General features: G+C 41.6%; 1 protein-coding gene across 2 annotated transcripts in view; it reads right to left on the bottom strand.

Annotated features, from left to right (window-relative positions):
* The window catches only part of TSHZ2 (teashirt zinc finger homeobox 2), a 514,929-nt gene that overhangs the window by 179,325 nt on the left and 314,556 nt on the right, over positions 1–21,048 (bottom strand). The gene's annotated exons all lie outside the window — the stretch shown is intronic.

Below are 21,048 nucleotides of genomic sequence, written 5' to 3'. Positions count from 1 at the left end.
TGCCATCTTTGGAAAAATGGATCCTCTCTGGCTACAGAGGATCTGGGTTCTAAACCAGTAGCGTTCCAATCTGATTGAGTCCGAGTGGGGGTAAAGGACCTATCCAGGGTCATTCTACTGGTTTAGAGCCCAGATCACATTAGAATCACCTCTGAGGGTTTAAAACCATAACCATGGCCATAATGGAATTTCCCAAGGGCTGGAAATAGTTCATATTTTGATCTGGCGGGTGGTTAAATGGGTGTGAACCTATGTAAAATCCATTGAACTTTACTAATATTTATGAACTTGGCTGCAGAAAAGATAACCTGAATTTTTAAAAAAGTTAGAAAAAAAATCCTACATCCAGGCCCACTCTTACAGATTCTGCTATGGATGGTGCTGGCTTCAGTATGTTGCAAAAGCTCCCCAGGTGACACTAATGTGCGACCAGGGCTGAGAAACAGTCTGCAGGCAATTAAGTTCTAATGGCCTGGAGAAGGGGCTGGAGGGAGTATGCAGGCCTCTGTGTTGAAGGGTTGAAACAGCTGCTATGATGCAGTGCTGTTGCCCCTGAAAGACCACCCAAGCCCATCCACTGGGGACCAGGATTTTTCTTGACAGCTCTATAGCTCAGGGAGAGGGTCAGCTCTTTTGAGTTTGGGTCAGCTCTTTTGTGCTTGAAAGAACAGACGGTGAGACAGAAGTGGCAGGGAAGGGAAGTGGTCAGTGTTCTGCGTTCACGGGGAGGTGTGGGAATCAGGTTGCAGCCTGGGAGGAGCAGGTAACAGGTGGCATTGCATTGCATTCCTGGAGCATCGCCTGCGGATTCTGTGACCCTGGATTTGTCATTTACCCGCACTCAGCCTCACTTGCTTCATTTCCCAGTACTTTGCCTGAGACCTCTCTGGCTTAACACTTAAAGTCCTGTGTCCTGGAAAACACATCAGTCCGGACAAACTTGGGGTGGTTCCTCACCCTATGTATAAATTGACAGCAATTATACCTACTTCTTAGAATTCTTGTGAGGATAAACTGTTATGTAAAATGCTTAGCACATTGCTTGGTAGCATGTCGGTGTCCAACTAATGGCAGCTATTATTACCAGTAGATTTGGCATTAGGGAAACTTTTCTGTTGTTTAATGGGATTAGTTCATGAGGTACCTGGCACACAGTAGGCACACAATAAATATTAATAAAATAAATGCTCATCTGAGCCACAGATTTCATTACCCAAATTAGAAAACTTCTCCTTTCTTAATTATGAGGGCGTGCCTTCAAACTGTTTAATGACATCTTGTTTTGTAGCCTGCTTAATAAATCTTTGCTGCCAATGGCAAGTTCCCCATGTCGGCAAATCATTTAAATATTTAACTATTTTTTTTTTTCTCCATGAGGTTTCATGCAGGCTCTTAGCATTGTGTAGCTGATAAGCATTGAGACGCAGTAGCAAAATCCTAACCCCTTCAAATCTGTACATCTCAGACTTTCCTTCCTCTTGGGTGGCTACAGCTACTGGGTGGCTAATTCTAGAGCAAACACCACCTCCAGCACTCTCACCTCTCTCTGCTGTGCTTCCTCTACTGTAGGGGCTGGAGAAGCAAAATACACGTTTTTCACAGCCTCACTTTCATCTAGGTGTGGCTGAGTACACAATTTTGGTGAATAAGATGCTAATGGAATCCTGCCAAGAGGGAGGGGTGGTCCAAGAAAGTGTTTGCTTTTTTGGCAAGAAGAGCAGATGAGCTGGGTGGTGGCTCTACCCAGTCCTCTTGTCTTGCACACGGTTGCCACGCTCACAGAGAAAGGATGATGGTATGACCGTGGTGCAAGCATGAGGGATGAGGTCAAAAGAGCCATGGAGACCCCAAGGTGGGTGAGCAGAACCACCAGAGCAGATGCCTCTTATTCAGTGAGAAAAGCCAGTTTCTGTAGGTCTGAGACCAGTGAGGGCTGGGCTCTCTGTTACTTGGAGCCAAACACATTTTTTTTTTTTTTTGACAGAGTTTCGCTCTGCTGCCCAGGCTGGAGTGTAGTGGCACGATCTCAGCTCACTGCAGCCTCCACCTCCTGGGTTCAAGCAATTCTCCTGCCTCAGCCTCCCAGGTAGCTGGGACTGCAGGTGCACACCGCCATGCCTGGCTAATTTTTGTATTTTTAGTTGAGATGGGGTTTCACCATGTTGGCCAGGATGGTCTCGAAATTCTGACCTCATGATCCACCTGCCTAGGTCTCCCAAAGTGCTGGGATTACAAGAGTGAGCCACCGCACCCGGCCAGCCAAACACATTTTTATATTGTACATCTGTGGTGCCCAGAAAGAGCCAGACACTGAAAATAAGCATGTTCAAGGTGAGATCAAAGCACCCCCTTGTAGCCAACTTAAAACCAGAGCCAAACTCATTGCAGCAGGAAATGAAGAGACCCTGTGATTGTCAGACATTTGTATAAGGAGCGTTTTTTATAAGTCCAGTCATTCACTTGTCTGGGATATAGCTTGGCGTGTCCCAGTGCAGGCACTTCTCTGCCTAGTAAGCTGAATGACCACTGTACCAGAAAAGAAAAAAAAAAAAGAAAAAAACTTGGCTATCCAAAACCAGAGCTGACTGTGCCTTCTACGGGACTACAGCATAATTAATGTAGCTCCATCCATTCCATTGTTTCTTACCTAGATGGATGGAGGCAGAGAAGAGTAATATCCACGAGGCGTTTTCAGCGTTTAAAGAGTTCATTAAGGGCCAGGCGCCGTGGCTCATGCCTGTAATCCCAGCACTTTGGGAGGCCGAGGCAGACAGATCATGAGGTCAGGAGACCGAGATCATCCTGGCTAACACGGTGAAACCCCGTCTCTACTAAAAATACAAAAAAAATTAGCCAGGCGTGGTGGAGGGCGCACTTACAGTCCCAGCTACTTGGGAGGCTGAGGCAGGAGAATGGCGTGAACCTGGGAGGCAGAGCTTGCAGTGGGCCGAGGTCGCACCACTGCACTCCAGCCTGGGCGACAGAGCAAGACTCCGTCTCAAAAAAAAACAAAAGTCCATTAAGGCCGTGTGTGGTGGCTCATGCCTGTAATCCCAGCACTTTGGGAGGCCAAGGCAGGCAGATCACGAGGTCAGGAGATCGAGACCATTCTGGCTAACATGGTGAAACTCCGTCTCTACAACAATACAAAAATTAGCTGGGCGTGGTGGTGCATGCCTGTAATTCCCAGCTACTCAGGAGGCTGAGGCAGGAGAATCACTTGAACCCGGGAGGCAGAGGTTGCAGTGAGCCAAGATTGCGCCACTGCACTCCAGCCTGGCAACAGAGCTACACTGTGTCTCAAACAAACAAACAAACAAGGAAACAAACAAAAAACTTCATTGATAATTCTTCGCTTTGTGAAATAAGTTGTGGGCTGAGTTTAGGTTTGGGGCAGGCAATCTTATAAGTCTGCTAATTAAGGAAGAGGTTCTTTTTGTTGTTGTTGTTTGTTTGTTTTGCTTTTCCTTGATGTGGTAGAATGGTGAGGAAGGAAACAAGCATCATGGCAGCCTAGACCAAGACTGGACTTTTGAATTACCCCACAGTACGATATGCTACAAGCAGGGTATGTCATGGCGCAATGCCATATGCCATAAGTACCGGGAGCTCTAAAACTAAATATTAGATTGTTTGCTCTGCTACCTCTACCTTCCAATAAAAGTTTACTACAAGAATCTGTTGTTTGAGTGATGTGTGGAGGTTGGGGATGGTCAATGATTAAGGTGAAAGGGCTGGGTCCACCTTGGGTTAACTCTAGGGAAGTGATAAAAGAATTGCTACAAAGGTAAGAGTGGGAAAAAGGAATTCTGAAGAAGCAAAAAAATAATTACAGTAAACCTGTATTGGGTACTTACAACATGGCGAGCCCTGGTTCAAAGTGCTTAAAAGTTTAACATTTTAAATCTACTCAAGAACCTATAAGACAGAGCTATTATTTTCTCCATTTCACAGACGGGGAAATTGAAGAACAGAGAGGCTGCTTCTCTTGTCCATAGACACACAATAATTAAAACTAGGCAGTCGAATTCTAGCATCTAAGTTCTTATCCACAACCCCAGATTGCCTTCCCTATTAAGAAAAATACAATTTCTGGGAACTCACAGAAACTTCAAGAGGGCACTGGATTTCAAGATGGGTGGGAGTTTGAGCATATCTGCACAGGCTGCAAGCCTTTTAATCACTTGAAAACTTCACGTAATAGCTGTCTGTGATACCATTCATAGACGAATACTGCTTATTTCAGTGTTTCTGTAAACCACCTTCTAGTTGTGCTGTTGATGATGAAAATATGGAATATCTCAATGTGTCTAAATTTAAACGAAGCCTTTTTAAAATTAAAAGATGGGTCTTAAAGGAAATATTTGTCTAACTGAAAAACAGTTTCTCTGATTAAGCAATTAAGTCTCAACAAGATAGACGTCATCATTGCTTAAAGGTCACTTAAAATGCAAAGAGGGCGCAGAACTCATCTAGAGCAGTCAATCAGTTCCTCTCTTGGGGGGTGTCCAAAGTTTTGAAATTTTCTTAAACAGCACATGCAGTTTTTAAGTATTTAGATATTTGGACTGTTGCCTGTGTGTACTGAGAGAAAAAGAAATCCTTGCTCTGCCTCTTGGTTAATCAAAATGCTGCACTACATCTGAAAATTATTATTTTATAAGGTACATGTGGTTGGAAGGAGATATGGCCTACAGCAGAAAGAACTGGAAGAGGTCTAGCTACTTATTTTCACTACCTTTGTGGTCAAGCGTGTGGAAATTAGCTATGACTTTCTTTCTTACCAGCCACCTTGGCCGTGGAGGGTGTGGTTTCCAATGATTACATTGCTGCTATTTTGAGTAATGAGATAGGGCTCTGGCACAGCAAGAGGTAGATTTTACGGGGTTCATTTAAATTTTATGGAAATGAGTATTTATTAGTTGACGTCTACTGAAGCCCATTTTGAAGGCTCTCCTTTCTTAGTCCAAGGCTCACTGAGACTAAAGGAAGTTGTCTAGAAAATGTTCATCTCCTTCCTCCTTTCTTGAGAATAAGGAACTGACTCCATTTAATTGTCAGTGAAACTGACATTTCCCTGTGGCCTAATCCTGAGGAAGTGTGAAGAGGGTTTGAGAAAGACTGTTAATACCTATTCTCCCGGGAACCCAGCACCCACACACAGTTAGAAAGACAATTACTTAGCAGGTTAGGCAACAGAATATTTATTTTCAAGGATCATGTTTGCCACAGGATAATGAGATAAGACCAAAGGTGTTCCATCTCCTTTTCTTTTGCATTCACTAGAGAATAAAAATTATTCACTAACAAGGTTCGATGAAATCCAGATTTATAAGGCCAAAATGGGTCTCAATCCATTTCTGGATTATCATAGAGAATTTCATGGCATTCTCCCTCACTCCCAGCAATTCCCACAAAATTTTCCTCAATCCTTTGCTAACATCGGGCAAAACCGAGTGCTAGGACATCCCCATGTACTCTCGGCTATCCTTCTGACCCCCGATAATGTTGACAAATTGAAGAAATGGCTGAAACCTGGCATCATCACTCCTCACTCATATCAAGCGGAATGGCAGGTAAACAGAAAAATCTGGACTGGCGCAGACAATGAGCCAACATACATAAATTACAAATAAAAAGGATTAAGCGATGCCAATCTGCTCCCCAATACCACTTGCCAGTGTGAAATCGCTATGGTAACCACTCCCCGCGGCCTCCCTGGGTATTCAACTAGTGGATTTTCCCCCCACTTTTCCTTTTCAAGGAAAGTTCTCAAAACTGATTTAAATATTATGATATTCTCATCTCCGAGTGCTAAATGCGAGATGTATTCACGTTGGCTGGGGTGCCTCTTCAAACATATACTTTTCTCCCGTCAAATGGCGCTGCCACGAAGGTGAATTTTCTCCTAATAGAAGGTTCCTTTTTTAAAAACCTGAAAGTTGGGGGTTGCAGGTGGCACTGTGCTTTTAGGGATGACTGGGTTAAAGTTGCCAAGCAACCAAGTAACAATAAAAGGAGAAGAGGGTATCTGCTGAACAGAAGTATTGCTTTTTGCAAACACGTATCTGTCGTTCTCTATGCTTTTCCTTTTACCTTCTTGCTCCTACGTCGTTTGGTTGAGGTATTCTAATGTATAAATATTAAAGGCTTAGTTCGGCTTAGGGGATGGGCAGACACCAACATTCAGAGAGTTTACTACATCCTAATACCATTAGCAACTGTTTAATTTCCCTGAAAGGAGCAGGGTAGATAAACATATTTTTAAATCTTCATTTTGCAATTGAGGAAAATAAAACCCGGAGATTAAATGGCCTGTCTGAGGTCCCACAGTCATTGAGAAAGACAGAATCTGAACTTCAGTCTCCTTGATTTCAAAGCGGCATATTCTTTCTGCTACCTCACTTTGTTGCTAACATGTATTTCTTTTTCCCTTTTAGAAATCACTCTGGGGGCTAGGCACAGTGGCTCACGCCTTTTATCCCAGCACTTTGGGAGGCTGAGGTGGGAGGATCACTTGTGGTCAGGAGTTCAAGACCAGCCTGGCCAACATGGTGAAACCTTGTCTCTACTAAAAATATGAAAATTAGCTGGGCCTAGTGGCTCACGCCTGCTACTTGGGAGGCTGAGGTGGGAGGATTGCTTGAACCGGGGAGGTGAAGGTTGCAGTGAGCCGAGATCTTGCCACTGTACTCCAGCCTCCAGCCTGAGTGACAGAGGGAGACTCTGCCTCAAAAAAAAAAAAAAAGAAAGAAAAGAAAAGAAATCACCCTGTCTGTAAGTCCTCCTACCCTTGAAGCTATTTGATCCACATAAACAAATATGCAATACCTTCCACTAGGCAAAAAGGAAACGCATTGCCAATTGCGACCCCTTTTCTCCTCCCTGCTTCCTCTCCGAAGTCCCAAAGAAATTTAGTCAAAGCTCCCTGGTTTCAGCAGTTAGACTCTCAGAAGCATATTTGAAATTGGAGCGTTTGACCACTTAGTGACATTGACTGATGTGTTGGGCTGATCTGAGGCAAATTGTATCCATTCACTCACCAAAATCATCCTGACACAGGCAGACACTACTCATTTTAAAAGAAAAGGATGACGTGGAGGTGGAATGGGGAATAACTGTTGTATTTTATCTATTGGAGATAATAAATATTACGTTTCAGATTAAAAGAGAAGATAGAAGAAGGAGAAAGAAAATACTAACACTTCAAATCCTTTGTCAAGAAAATCTCTTTCAGGGGAACATCAGAAATTGCCTTTCTCAAGAAGTTTGAGCAACTACTATTAGGGTGGGAAAATGAAAAGGAACTTGAACAGAACAAGATGTCCTGAGTGATTTTATGATACTTCTGACCTTAAAAGGCATACATTGAGATGTAAGTGCTTTAGTGATTTTGCAGATCCTGAATCTGCAGTGACTTGAAGGCCTCTTGAATACATCCTAAGGTTTGACATTTGCTGCAATTTTTTTCCCTCTCTCCTAAAGATCATTACGAAACAATACCACAGAACCTATGAAAATGTGAACGTCTGTGGGAAGTTACTAAAACAGGTAGTGAGGGTTTGCTGGGGGCTGCACTTAAGAAAATCTGAAAATTGCTGGCTCTGTTGTTAAGAGAAATAAACACTTTGTTCACAAGTGTCTTTGGCATGCCTCTGTGTGATGGCTTAGTTACAGCAATACTTCCCTGGCAGGGAATTAGCCGAACAGCATGAGGGAAGTAAAGAAGATAAACCTTGGAGAGGAAAAACGTGCTGAAGTTTTACTTTTTTATTTTATTTTACTTTTTAAGATTAAGTTTTAAAGATAAAAAATATGCTATCATGTGGGGGAATATGTCATCCTCTGATGGGCTCTGTGTAATGTTTAGAAGTTGGTGTCCCTGAGAACCTGGGAATTAAGTTTCAAAGTGAATTGTCCAAGGAAGAACATCCAAGTTGTAGTCATCTAATTATGTTCTTAGATGTTCACCAGCAAGTAGGGACATGTGGTCAAAATTCAAACTTCTGCATTGAGAGCTTACTGGCTGAGTCGTGTCAAAGGCCAATGGCTGCTTATCTGTGGAGCTCTGTACATACGGCGAAGCCAAATTGACTAATTATTTAGCAATTGGGAGAATAAGAAAGCAAAATTGGAAAGGCATGGGGCAGAGAATAATCAGACTTAGAATTACAAACAAACAAAAAAGATGACATTAATGACAAAATAAGTAAAGATAGCAGTTATACTTGGGACAGAACAGTTTTAAAAGTACACATTTATAAATGGGCAAAACAAGGGAAAAACTCGTTACCCATATTATAATAAACTATTTTTTGTAAAGGCAATCAAATCCACAAAAACGCAGTGGTGAGCTGAGGAGTCATAATTTAAGGGGGAAAATAGCAGTTCAAGTTGTTTTACATAAAATCTTTGGGGCAGAGGATTTCAACTAACTGACGAATTATCCAATTAGTTGCCTCAATTCGAACTTGAGCTTGTTGGTGGGACTATTCCAAATTGTGTTCAAACATTCTAGCGCTGTCATAAGACAGGGTGCGGCTTCCTCTCTTTTACAGAACAGATGGGGTCTAGTTAGCTATCCATCGTCTGTTAAGTTGGGGGTTTGCCCAGGAATAAGACAATTCCCAGGCTCTAATCTTCTCCACCTACCCTGGGACTATGTTACTATTGACTCTTGGAATTGTGAAACTCACAGGAGTTGGAAAGCAGAGTCTCATTTATAAGTTCCAAAACAACTCCCACAAGCCCTTTTGGGACAGAGGCTCACACCTTGACAGAGGCACTTCATATTTTACCAAAGCACTTCTCAAAAATGAGACAAAAAGAAGTTTTGCACAGTTATCAGGTGTGTTGAAAATTATTTGTGACCAATCTCTTCTAAGGACTGCAATATACAATTTACTCGATTAAGAAGGAGGGAGACTAGACTTCACACTCTTCTATGCTATTGTTTTCCTCACTCAGTAGCATCCCAGTATGTTCTCTCAAAGGGTAAATTGATGCTGCCACTCCTGGGCTTACTCGCCTCCAGTGACTTCTCAAGGTCCTCTCTGAGACAGCTGACAAGATCCCCTGCACCCTGGCTTCTGCACAGCAAGCCAACCTCCCGCTCCCTGCCTCAGTACTATCTCCCTTGCTGTTTCCCAAACAAGCCAAGCTCCTTCTTGTACGTGAAAGATCCTTTTGCCTTTCCCCGAAACACTGTTTCCCCAGATCTCTGAAGCCAGTTCTTTCTCATTATTCATGTCAGCAAAAAAGTTCACCTCTTCAGAGTGGGGTCCTTGATGACCCCATCCACATAGTCCATCCATTCAACTTACACTCCAATCTGATTCTCTCACTGTTCTCAGACCCAGTGCCACGGTTGGTATCCTCTCACACTGCGTTAGAAATTATTTTGTGTTTATTTTTGTTTACATGTTTGTTCTCTGCCCCTCTCCTCTAGAATGTAAGTGCCAGGAGAACTTATCATAGTTACAATTGATGTCTCTGTGTACAGCGGAGTACCTGGCATATAGTGGGTTTTCAATGAATATTTATCTAAATGAATGCATGAGTGTTTTTCTAATTAGAACAAAAAGGGTGGGGTTACAGATTTTGGGTCAAGAAGGACATGCCTCATGAAGAGGATCACCTGTAATAGGTAGGTGACCGAAAGAAGTTGGAGACACCACCCATCCAAGAAGCTCCTTTATGGATATATTATCTCCCCTGCTTACCCACCTGGAAAGGAGAGAATAAGTTTTGACATTTTGTACAATTTCATAGACAATTCTTTGATATCTGTAAGAGGCCACTAAATTCTGCAGTAAACCTTCCAGGGTTGAGGGATATTCAAATAGGTCACATGATAATTACAGGCAATATTTATCTAGTGTTTCAGTGTGTCAGGCATGGGCCTAATTATAACATTTAATCCTCAAGCAGCCTTAGAAGTATTACTATTACTTTCTCCAATGTATACACAAGGAAAGTGGGGCTTGGACAAGTTAAGTCTTGCTTAAGGTCATAGAGTTAACAAATGATGGAGCCCAGATTCAAACCAAGTTAGTGAGACTGCAGAGTTCCTGCTACTAACTGCTGTCCTACCCCCAGTTTGCCCAAGATAACACACTGGTTGATAGGTGATAAGTCATATCAAGTCTCTATGGCCAGGTGCAGTGGCTCATGCCTGTAATCACAGCATTTTGAGAAACCAAGGAAGGAGGATAGCTTGAGCCCAGGTGTTCAAGACTAGCTTGGGTAAGATGGCAAGCTAATTAAAACATTAGCTGGGCATGGTGGTACACACCTGTGGTCCCAGCTACTCTGGAGGCTGAGGCAGGAGATCACCTGAGCCTGGGAGGTCAAGGCTGCCGTGAGCCTGATTGCATCACTGCACTCAAGCCTGGGTGACAAAGCCAGAAGTGGTCTCAAAAAAAAAAAAAAAAAAAAAAAAGATTCTGAGATTTCTCTCATTGGATCAATTTCCCCTGCATTTGAGCCTTTATCATTGACACTGAGCTTATTTCCCTACTTGGTTCCCATTGCTATTTCTTAAGGTATACTAAAATCCTTTGCAGTTAGAGGAGATTACAAGACTATAATAACTTGGAATAAGGTGATATGACTTGCCAGCATGGCCAGATCACCAGGGGTCATAGGACAGGGTATTGTGAGGGGATGTAAATATCATGTGGCTTTCTCTACCTTGAAGTTGTCTGGGGTGAATGGATTGGAAATCAAAGATCCTGGATTCACTTTGGGGAGATCATTTCCCTTTCTACTTCATTCATCCCATCTGCAGCATAAGCAGACTCCAAAGTCCATTTTGTGGTGGCGTCCCTAGACCTGCAGAAATTCTAAAATTTGGTTTCATCTCAGTCTCTTTGCTTGGGGAAAATTTCCAAAGCTTGCATGAAAAATGTGAGTGACTATGCAAAACTGTCAATTGCCTTGAACAGGGAAAAGATAAGAGATGTATTTCTGGGTTCGTATCACCCTAACCTTAGCCTTGGACCAAAAATATAAAGGAGTTTCTAGGAAGATGGCTTTGACCTCAGACCAAGGAAGAACAGAACAAACTCAAGTTATGATAAAGGACAAAGATAGTCCAGAGCCTGTGTTTTAAGAAAAAGATAAAGTGTGTGGGAGGGAAAGGGCTGGAGATGAAACAACCCTGGAAATGCTAGCCCAGCTGACCAGCTGTTTTCGACAGCACTTTTTACCCATCTTGCTGTACTGATGGATGAGGGAGATAACGCTGAGCCTAATTTGAAGGAGGTTACATATTGGAAATTGCTGGCATATTGAATGTTGGGTGATCGTGCAATAGGATAGATTGCAATCTTTAAAGAATAAAACCTTACAGCAACTAAACTGCATGATCACACTCTTCCGTGAATAAACACTGACATCTGGTCTTTTCCTTAAGTCAGGAAGTGGGCAGCTCAGCATTGTGAAGCCCAGAGCAAATTGCAAATTCTTCAATGAGACATCAATTTCTGGACTTCAGAGGAGACAAAAATGCAGACCTAGATCTGAAAAATTTATGAAGGAAGGACACCATTAAAAAAAATTTTGGAGATGGGACGGATAGATAACAGAGCTAAGGCTGAGAGGAGAAATAGTCTTCAAGAATAATATGCATCAAACTGCCTGGATTTTTTTTTTTCCAGTCATTACAGACCTGGATAGTAATGAATCCTTCAACTTCATCTTAGCTAAAGCATGAGGTGCAGAACATTGGATATATGTGAGAAACTTTTAGGAGGTCCATAGAGTCAGCAATACAAGCAAAAAACAAAAAACACAGAACTATAAAGTGAAAGATGGCTGTTTTAAATTTTCTTCTATGCTCCCAAAAAGAAAATCTCAAAGTGTCAAGTTCAAATTCAAGTTCAAGGTTTTAACATCCCACTAACACTTTTTAACCTCTTGTCCCAACAAAAAGAAAACAGAGCTCAGCCTGCCAGCACACCGTGGTGTCCAAGATCCAGCCCCTCCTAGCTCACAGGAGCTCATGACAGCTGCCTGTGTGCATCTCTTCCCATTGTGGGAGTATTTACACCACAGAAATTGGTCAACGCTGCAAATCAGGACCTGTTATTTTATTTTATTTTATTTTATTTTATTTTATTTTTGAGACGGAGTCTCGCTGTGTCGCCAGGCTGGAGTGCAGTGGCATGATCTCGGCCCATTGCAACCTCTGACTCCCTGTTTCAAGCAATTCTTCCAAGACTTAGGCAAGCATCAGGATCTGGCCAGATATGAAAACATTGTTTTGTGGTCACTTTATATATCTTTTGTCATTTGCTCCTTTTTTTGTTAAGTTATACTGGTTTCCATTTAGTCTAGTGATTAATTAAGGTTTCCTCTTTAATATAAGTATCTATCATAAGTAAATAATAGCACAGGGGTTTGCAGATATGGCAAAAAGTACAAATATCATGTGAATAAAATTAGGGAAACACTGCTTTATGATGATAATAGCTAACATTTCTTTGTTTTTAGTGATTATCAGGAGCTATTTAAGTCATACACGTGCACACACACACACGTATACATAAACTCATTTAACTTTCTTTACTACCCCTTGAGATAGGTCTTATTATTATCCATGTTTTTACAGGAAAAACAGACATACAGAGAGTTTAAGTAATTTGCCCGGAATTCACATCTAGCGAGCTGCAAGGCCAAGATTTGAACAGGAAGGTTTTGGACCACAGAACACAAATTTTTTACAACTGTGCTATCTTGCAACCAGGAGGTCTGGCTTTGTCTGCAAATGGAGATGGGTATGGTCAGCAATTAGTGTCAATCCATGAACCTGGGTTGTTGAAGCATTAGTTAAGCATTTCTGTTTGTAAATGGAGGGTATGAGGACAAAATTAAAAATCAATGACTAGGCAGAAATGTACCAAATGGAAAGTACCAAGATGATGTTCATAAATACTGCAATCCTCTAAGATCACAGGGAGGACCAAGCAAAGAAATGAGCAAATCCAAGGGAACACTCCACTGGAGCCTCCAGCAGCAGAAATGACTGGTGTCTTTACGTAACCGCAGTAGTGTTGTTGGAAGCAGGCTTTATGTTGCCTTCACCTTTGAGATGTGATGGGAATCCTGCTTTTCAAAGGGAAACTTGAGAAATAAGAACTAAAAACAAGGATTATGAAAGATTCCTCACGAAAAGGATTAGAGGATTGAGGAGTAAACGATCAGAAAGACTTAAACCCAAAGACTCTCAGAACTTCTTGGTGGACTGAATTTTTCTCTGAGCTGGTGAGTTTCCAGGCTCCTCTCAATTAAATGCCTTTTAAATGGGAATTATTTAAGTATCAGGAGCCAAGGAGAGCCTGAAAGCTCAGGAAAAAATGATGACAGAAGAACTAAAAAATTATGACTCAGTTGTATAATTTTTGCCCAGCAAAAATTTATTCTCTGAGTTTGACTTGACTTTAATAAAATACTCTCTGTCTCTCTCTCTCTCTCTCTTTTTTTTTTTTTTATAAGCTTGTGGCCTTCCAAAGCAGTTGATGTAGATGATCTCACTTAGTCATTCCAATTATCCTGAGCAAGAGGTGGGGAAATTATTTTATGACTATTTTTAAGATTAAAACATTTGAGGCATAAGACATTAGGACTTTACCTAATGGAATCTCAACTAGTAAATCAAGCCATTTAGCAAACGTCTACCACAGTGCTAGGCTCGGCACTAACTGCTTTACCATGTTTTGTTATTAATCTGCCTAACAACCTTTGAGGGAGGTACCTGCCTTTTGCTCAGTCTCTGGAGGATAGAGCGATTAAGCTACCTGCCAGCACACTGTGGTGTCCAAGATCCAGCCCCTCCTAGCTCACAAGAGCTCATGACAGCTGCCTGTGTGCACCTCTTCCCACTGTGGGAGTATTTACACCACAGAAATTGGTCAACGCTGCAAATCAGGACCTGTTATTTTATTTTATTTTATTTTATTTTATTTATCTATTTTTTTTGAGATGGAGTCTCGCTCTGTCGCCAGGCTGGAGTGCAGTGGCGTGATCTCGGCCCATTGCAACCTCCAACTCCCTGTTTCAAGCAATTCTCCTGCCTCAGCCTCCCGAGTAGCTGGGATTACAGACATGCACCACTGCGCTCAGCTAATTTTTGTATTTTTAGTAGAGATGGGGTTTCACCATGTTGGCCAGGATGGTCTCCATCTCCTGACCTTGTGATCTGCCAGCCTCGGCTTCCCAAAGTGCTGGGATTACAGGTGTGAGCCATCATGCCTGGCCAGGACCTGTTTTTTTTTTTTTTGAGAGCCAGTTGTTAAACATTTACCAGCACAGCACTGGATACATGCCCGGTAATTGACAGAGCAGCATCCATAACCAGTCTGTCTGGTGCCACACTGTTGTTTGCCTTCCCTCTTCTCAAAGTGTCCATGCCCTCTGGACAACATCCAAGACTGGTCAGCCTTCTGTTGCCTGAAGAGTGAGGGGGCCTGAAGAATAACCTGGAATTCTCGTGTATTAATTGTTTTTGTTTTTGAGACAGAGACAGAGTCTCACTCTGTTTCCCAGGCTGGAGTGCAGTGGCGTGATCTCAGCTCACTGCAATCTCTGCCTCCTGTGTTCAAGCAATTCTCGTGCCTCAGCCTCCCGAGTGGCTGGGATTACAGGCCTGCACCACCAGGCCTGGCTAATTTTTGTATTTTTAGTAGAGACAGCTTTTCACCATGTTGGCCAGGCTGGTCTCAAACTCCTGGGCTTAAGTGATCCTCCTACCTTGGCCTCCCAAAGTGCTGGGATTACAGGTGTGAACCACTGCACTTGGCTCATGTATTAATTTATACTAAAAAGTATAGAAATGCCACAGATATTTTAAAAGATAACTCATACAATCTGTGCTTAAGAGCGTGGCCTTTGTGCTAATGGTGGTGGGTTTCAAATTCTTGCTGTTGTTTTCAATGGTGACCCTTATATCATCAAAACTCCCTACCCACCTAATTAAAGTATTGACTGTGAATGGACCAATGATGAAATTGAGTCTTCTCTGATTATTCCATATTCCTGAGGGGACATATAAGAAGCATGTAGTGTTAGATGCATGTGACTTTTATCTGAGCCTTGCTACTCACTGGATCTGTGACCTTAGTCAAGTTACTTCAACTCTCTGACTGTCTGAATCGGAAAATGATAATAGGGCCATTGAGGGGGATTAAATGAGCCATTGCTGTGGAGCCTGACAGTGAGCAAACTCTCAACAGATTGTTAGCTTCTATTCTGGGTAATGCAGTTACCGTTAGTACACATGCAGCGTGGGAAAGGAAATTGTAGCCAGAAGGTGGTTTATAGACTGGGCAACATAGTGAGACCCCCATCTCTACAAAAAAAATTTTAAAAAATCTGGCCATGGTGGTGCACATGTGTAGTCCCGACTACTCGGGAGACTGAGGCAGGAGGATGGTTTGAACCTGGGAGTTCAAGGCTGCAGTGAGCTATGATTGCACCACTGCACTTCAGCCTGGGCAACAGAGCAAGACCCTGCGTCAAAAAAAAAAAAAAATAGGTGGTTTGCATGCATTTACTGGCCAGGAGGGTGAAATTCTAATGAACTTCAGAAAGAGTTCTTGGAAGGCTGGAGAGGCTACTAGGATTGCTTTGCTACTGGATTCAGAAATGTTCCAGACAAGCAGTCAGAAATCCTCTCATTTCCAGTGTGGAAGTTTCAGGCACAGATGGTCTCAGATTAACTCTCCTCCAACCCGTAAGGGTCAGGATTACCAGTTCACCATGCAGCAGTTTTGGCATAGAAAACGTGTGGACAGAATCATGCTCTCCTCCTAGATGGATGGACCGAAGCCTCAATAATTAGTCATTATTAAGATTATTATATGTGAGACCTTTCCCATCATAGGCCAGACGCTAAATGTTCCATAACCAAAGATGTCCTTTTCCCATGGGCAATTTTGGAATCCTCTTAACGAAATTGCCTGTTTGTTTTTTTTTTTTTAATGCTATCCTGGATGTCTTTCTGTGATATATATGTTTTTTCCCTTCAGAAATTACTAATATCATCTGTACCATGGTGTCAGTATCCCAATAACTTGACTGGAAGGAAGGACATTCCTCAAGGCAGAAATTAAGGTTTGCCTTGATGTACCAAATGTAGCAACATAGGGCTTTGATTCAGAAGAGTGTGCTGTGAGGAGGCAGGTGCCAGGCGGATTTTATCATGACCTGGGTGAAAGCCATCTGCCCTGCAGAGGGAGCTGTTTCAGAACTCCTAATAGGAAAGTCAAACGTCCAGCACAGCCAGTGCAAGGGTGGTCCCACCAGCACAGTCCTGGCAAAATTCTTGGCTGTGTAGCCTTCAAATCTGATTCTCTGGATCTCTGGGTGGTCTCATGAACAATATAATAACATTTGATGAAACTTTTTGTTCTGTTAGCTGGTGTAGATTCTGTGATGTGTAATTGAGAATCCTGACTGAACCCCCAATTTTGCTCTTGATCTTTTTTTTTTTTTTTGAAACAGAGTCTTGCTCTATCATCCAGGCTGGAGTGCAGTGGCCTGATCTCAGCTCAGCGCAGCCTTCGCCACCCAGGTTCAATAGATTCTCCTGCCTCAGCTTCCTGAGTAGCTGGGAATACAGGTTCGTGCCACCATGTCTGGCTAATTTTTTGTATTTTTAGTAGAGACTGGGTTTCACCATGTTGGCCAGGCTGGTCTCGAACTCCTGACCTCAAGCAATCCACCAATCTCGGCCTCCCAAGGTGCTGGGATTACAGGCGTGAGCCACCGCTCCCAGCCTGCTCTTTATATTTTTGACCAGGGTATTTGGAACTGACCAGCACCCCTCACCGTGAATTGGTGAACTTTCCTTCAGTTTTCATGTTCTTGAGGAGACATGGGAATATGGCTTTCTCCTCTATGCTCACATCTACCCTCACTAAGCAGCTACTGCATAGGCCATGGGTCGGCAAATTTTTTCTGTAAAGGACTAGGTAGTAAATATTTCAGATTTTGTAGATCATAACAGTCTCCATTGCAACCCCTCAAATCTGACATTACAGCACAAAAGCAGCCATAGACAATATGTAAACAAATGGCAGGACTGTGTTCCAATAAAACTTTATTTACAAAAACAGGTGGTAGGCTGGATTTGCCAACCTTTGACATAGGTAGCACTTTGGAGATTACAGTTGGTAAAGTAGAACCTCTGAGAGTGGACACTGACTACAGGTCTAGTCTTGGCCTTAACACTGGCGGCCTTGTCACTTTGGACAAATACATTTACCTCTCTATACCTATCTTTGCATGTAATACCCATAATAAAACCAATAATAGTTGTGTTTCCTTTTACCTAGAGTTCTGGATAGACCAAACGAAGTAACAGATCTCAGAGTGCTTTGACTATATTAAAAGTGTTTAAAAATATGGGGGCCATTGTTAGAATGATACTTTTATTCCCCAATAAATAGTGAACTCCTGGAAATGAGAACCTGTGTCTTTTAACTCTAATCCTTTTTTTTCTAGTAGTTTGCCTTTCATATAGTAGACATTGTGTAAATGTTTGCTAAGTTAAAAAATTACTTAGTTTTTGATTTAGAGTACTTTTAAAATTAGTGATAGACGTAAGCTAAGGTTTGGATGATCATGAATCCACCAAAATGAACAGTGAAGTATTAACGCTATAAACCTTTGAAATTGTGATCACAAATTGAAGTGCATATAGGGGCCAAGCAGAAAATATAAATGAGGGTAGGGGCTTGGGGTAGGGTAGTAGGAGGTGGTGGGGATTATGGTAACCCGAAGAGAGCATGTCCTGTTGAAAGGGGAAAACGTCCCTTAGCTCCAGCTGACTCCATGTAGGAAGGTGGAACACCACTGATAATTTTTCTAGTTTTTCAAGAGAAGCTGAAAATATGGAGTTTAATGTAAATTTCTCTGATTTTAAATATTGACAACTAATCCTCTGAATTAAAAACCACTAAATCTCATTCTTAGGCCATTTACAACTCTTCATGCAATTTCTGGAAATAGAAATGAAAGTTATCATTGAAGTAATAGCAATGTAGAAAATGTTTAGATTTCATTGTCTTTTGATCCCCTGGCTATAATTAATAGCCTTTTGCATTCATTGCAAAATTTCAATCATTTCAATTTTCAATGATTGTTTGATCATGGTTTTATTCTTTTTATGACTTACCTAATTGCTATCAGAATTAGAAGCTGATTTATTTCAACTTCCCAGATATTTGCATGTCTTCCTTCTTTGATTCATTCAGGTCTCAGCTCAGACGTCCCTTTCTCAGACAAGCTTTCCCTAAACCACGTCTCTAAAATAGCCTCCTCCAAAGGACATGAATAGATAATTCTCAAAAGGAAATAAACAAATGGCCAACAAGCATAAGAAAAAATGCTCAGCATCACTAATTATTAAGGGAATGCAACATAAAACCTCAATGAGATTCCACCAAATTCCTGCAAGTATGGCCATAATTAAAAAATAAAAAAAAAATAGATGTTGGTGTGGATGCGGTGAAAAGGGAACACTTTCACACTGCTGGTGGGAATGTAAACTAGTACAACCTCTATAGAAAACAGTGTGGAGATTCCTTAAAGAACTAAAAATAGAACTACCATTTAATGAGGCAATCCCACTACTGGGTATCTACCCAGGGGAGAAGAAGTGATTATATGTAAAAGACGCTTGTACATGCGTGTTTATAGCAGCACAATTTGCAGTTACAAAAATATGCAGCCAGTCTAAATGCCCATCAACCAACGAGTGGATAAAGAAAATGTGGTGTATATACACCATTGAATACTACTCAGCCATAAAAAGGAATGAAATCATGGAATTTGCAACTATCTGGATGAGTTGGAGACCATTATTCTAAGTGATGTAACTCAGGAATGGAAAACCAAATATTGTATGTTTTAACTTATAAGAGGGAGCTAAGTTATGAGGACTCAAAGGCATAAGAATGATATAATGGACTTTGGGGACTCAGGGCAAAGGGCGCAGGGGGGTGAGGGATAAAAGACTACACATTGGGTACCATGTACGCTGCTCAGGTGATGGGTGCACCGAAATCTCGGAAATCACCATTAAATAACTTATCCATTTAACCAAAAACCACCTGTTTCCCCAAAACTACTGAATTAAGATAAAATAAAATTTTAAAACATGAATAAATAAAATAGCCTTCCTCGCTATTGCTCTTCTTTTTCTCTTCTTAGCACTTATTAGTATCAGGCATATTATATTTTCATTTGTGTAGGATCTGTCTTTCCCACTAGAATGACAACTCCTTGAGAGCAGAAATATTGTCTCTGTTCAGTCCTAAGTTTCCAGAACCTACTACAGTGTCTGGCAATGGTAGGCACCTAAAAATATGTTGAATGAATAAATGAGTGGTCCTGCCAATCACTGTTGATGGGATGCCAAAACTATTCGCTCTCCAAGACTTTGGCAAAAAAACACGGATGTGAGAAAACTAGACTTCTATTAACAAATTTTAACATCAATATAAACCTAAAACTTACTGAACGGTAACTATTTATTTTATTTTTTTTGAAACAGTCTTGCTCTGTCACCCAGGCTAGAGTGCAGTGGTAAGATCTTGGCTCACTGCAACCTCCGCCTCCTGGGTTCAAGCAATTCTCGTGCCTCAGCCTCCTGAGTAGCTGGGACTACAGGCGTCCGCCACCACACCTGGCTAATTTTTGTATTTTTAGTTGAGACAGGGTTTCACCATGTTAGCTAGGCTGGTCTCGAACTCCTGACCTCAAGTGATCTGCCCATCTTGGCCTCCCAAAGTGCAGGAGGGATTACAGGTGTGAGCCACTGCACCTGGCCTACAGGTAACTAGTTTTTGACATTAAGAAAAATCTACACATCTGTCTAAAGCCAGATTTTTACATTAGGTTGAAGACTCAAGTTTCCTATATGGCCAGCCTCCTGATAATGGAATTATGGTGGAATTTCATGAGGACCACATAGAAATTAGCTTGAGGATTAAAGACTGCAATCTTCTCCAATAAATGTCAGGAAGAGATTTGAAAAATATTTTTATAGAATATAAAGGTTTTCCATTTTGAAATACTCTTGGAAGGAGAAAAAAGCTGAGTCATTAAAAGTTTTAAAAACTCAAGGAATTCAGGTTAAATAAGAAAAATATTAACTCCTAAAAAATGACTTCTACTTTCATCTACCATGATTTTTGTTTGTTTTCAAGGTGATATTAACCACAGAAAAACAATTTTAGAAGGAAAAGAAATCCAAAATACCACTACCCTGGCACTCACTGTAACTACTTATTTCCCAAGCTTTTTCCAATCTCAGCCTCCATGCAAGTTTACTAACCTCTCAGACAGTCAAGCAACACTTCCTCTTCTGGGGATACTCAACAGATAAGTAACAGCTGCTCACTCTGTGGGATGCAGTGGGTTCAGTTTTATTCCTCTGAATCCATGACAGATCTTAGGGTACACATGTTACTTATATTGCACTTGTATTGCAATCACCTTTTAATCTCCGACATCTAAACTGTAATTCCTGAAAGTAAGTCAATGCACATGAAAACGCCCACCCCTTGTGGACCAGACCCTGGAGATGAGTTCTGATAAACACAGTGTCTGCCCTGGTGAGGCTCAAGGTAGAGTGGGAAAGACCAGCAAGAGAACAGACAGAGAACAGACAATTCAAATGAACAATTAGAGAAGTGCCATGTAATTTTTCAATAAATATAAGCTCGTATCATTATTATGTCTATTTTTGTCTCCTTGAAAAAGTTCAGTATATTGAGTATGTTAAATAAATACTTATTCACGATATAAAGAAATAATTTGTTCCTACTATGAAGGACAAGACTGGGTGCCCCTCTTTTGTGCACCTGTATCTTTCCCATCATAGCACTTGCGTCCAGGCACTACGATTGTGCATTCGCTTCACTTCCTTGTCCCCTAGATCATGAACCTCAGGGAGGAACTGTGTCCTGGTCTGGCATCCTTGGTCTGGCATCTGGTCATCAATTCAGAAGTGTTACGTGTGTGTGTGTGTGTGTGTATTTT

Source organism: Pongo pygmaeus, chromosome 21 (genome assembly GCF_028885625.2).
Source record: "Pongo pygmaeus isolate AG05252 chromosome 21, NHGRI_mPonPyg2-v2.0_pri, whole genome shotgun sequence".
Lineage (NCBI taxonomy): Eukaryota > Metazoa > Chordata > Mammalia > Primates > Hominidae > Pongo > Pongo pygmaeus.
Note: the sequence above shows the minus strand (reverse complement) of the source record. Positions and strands in the feature narration are given on the sequence as shown.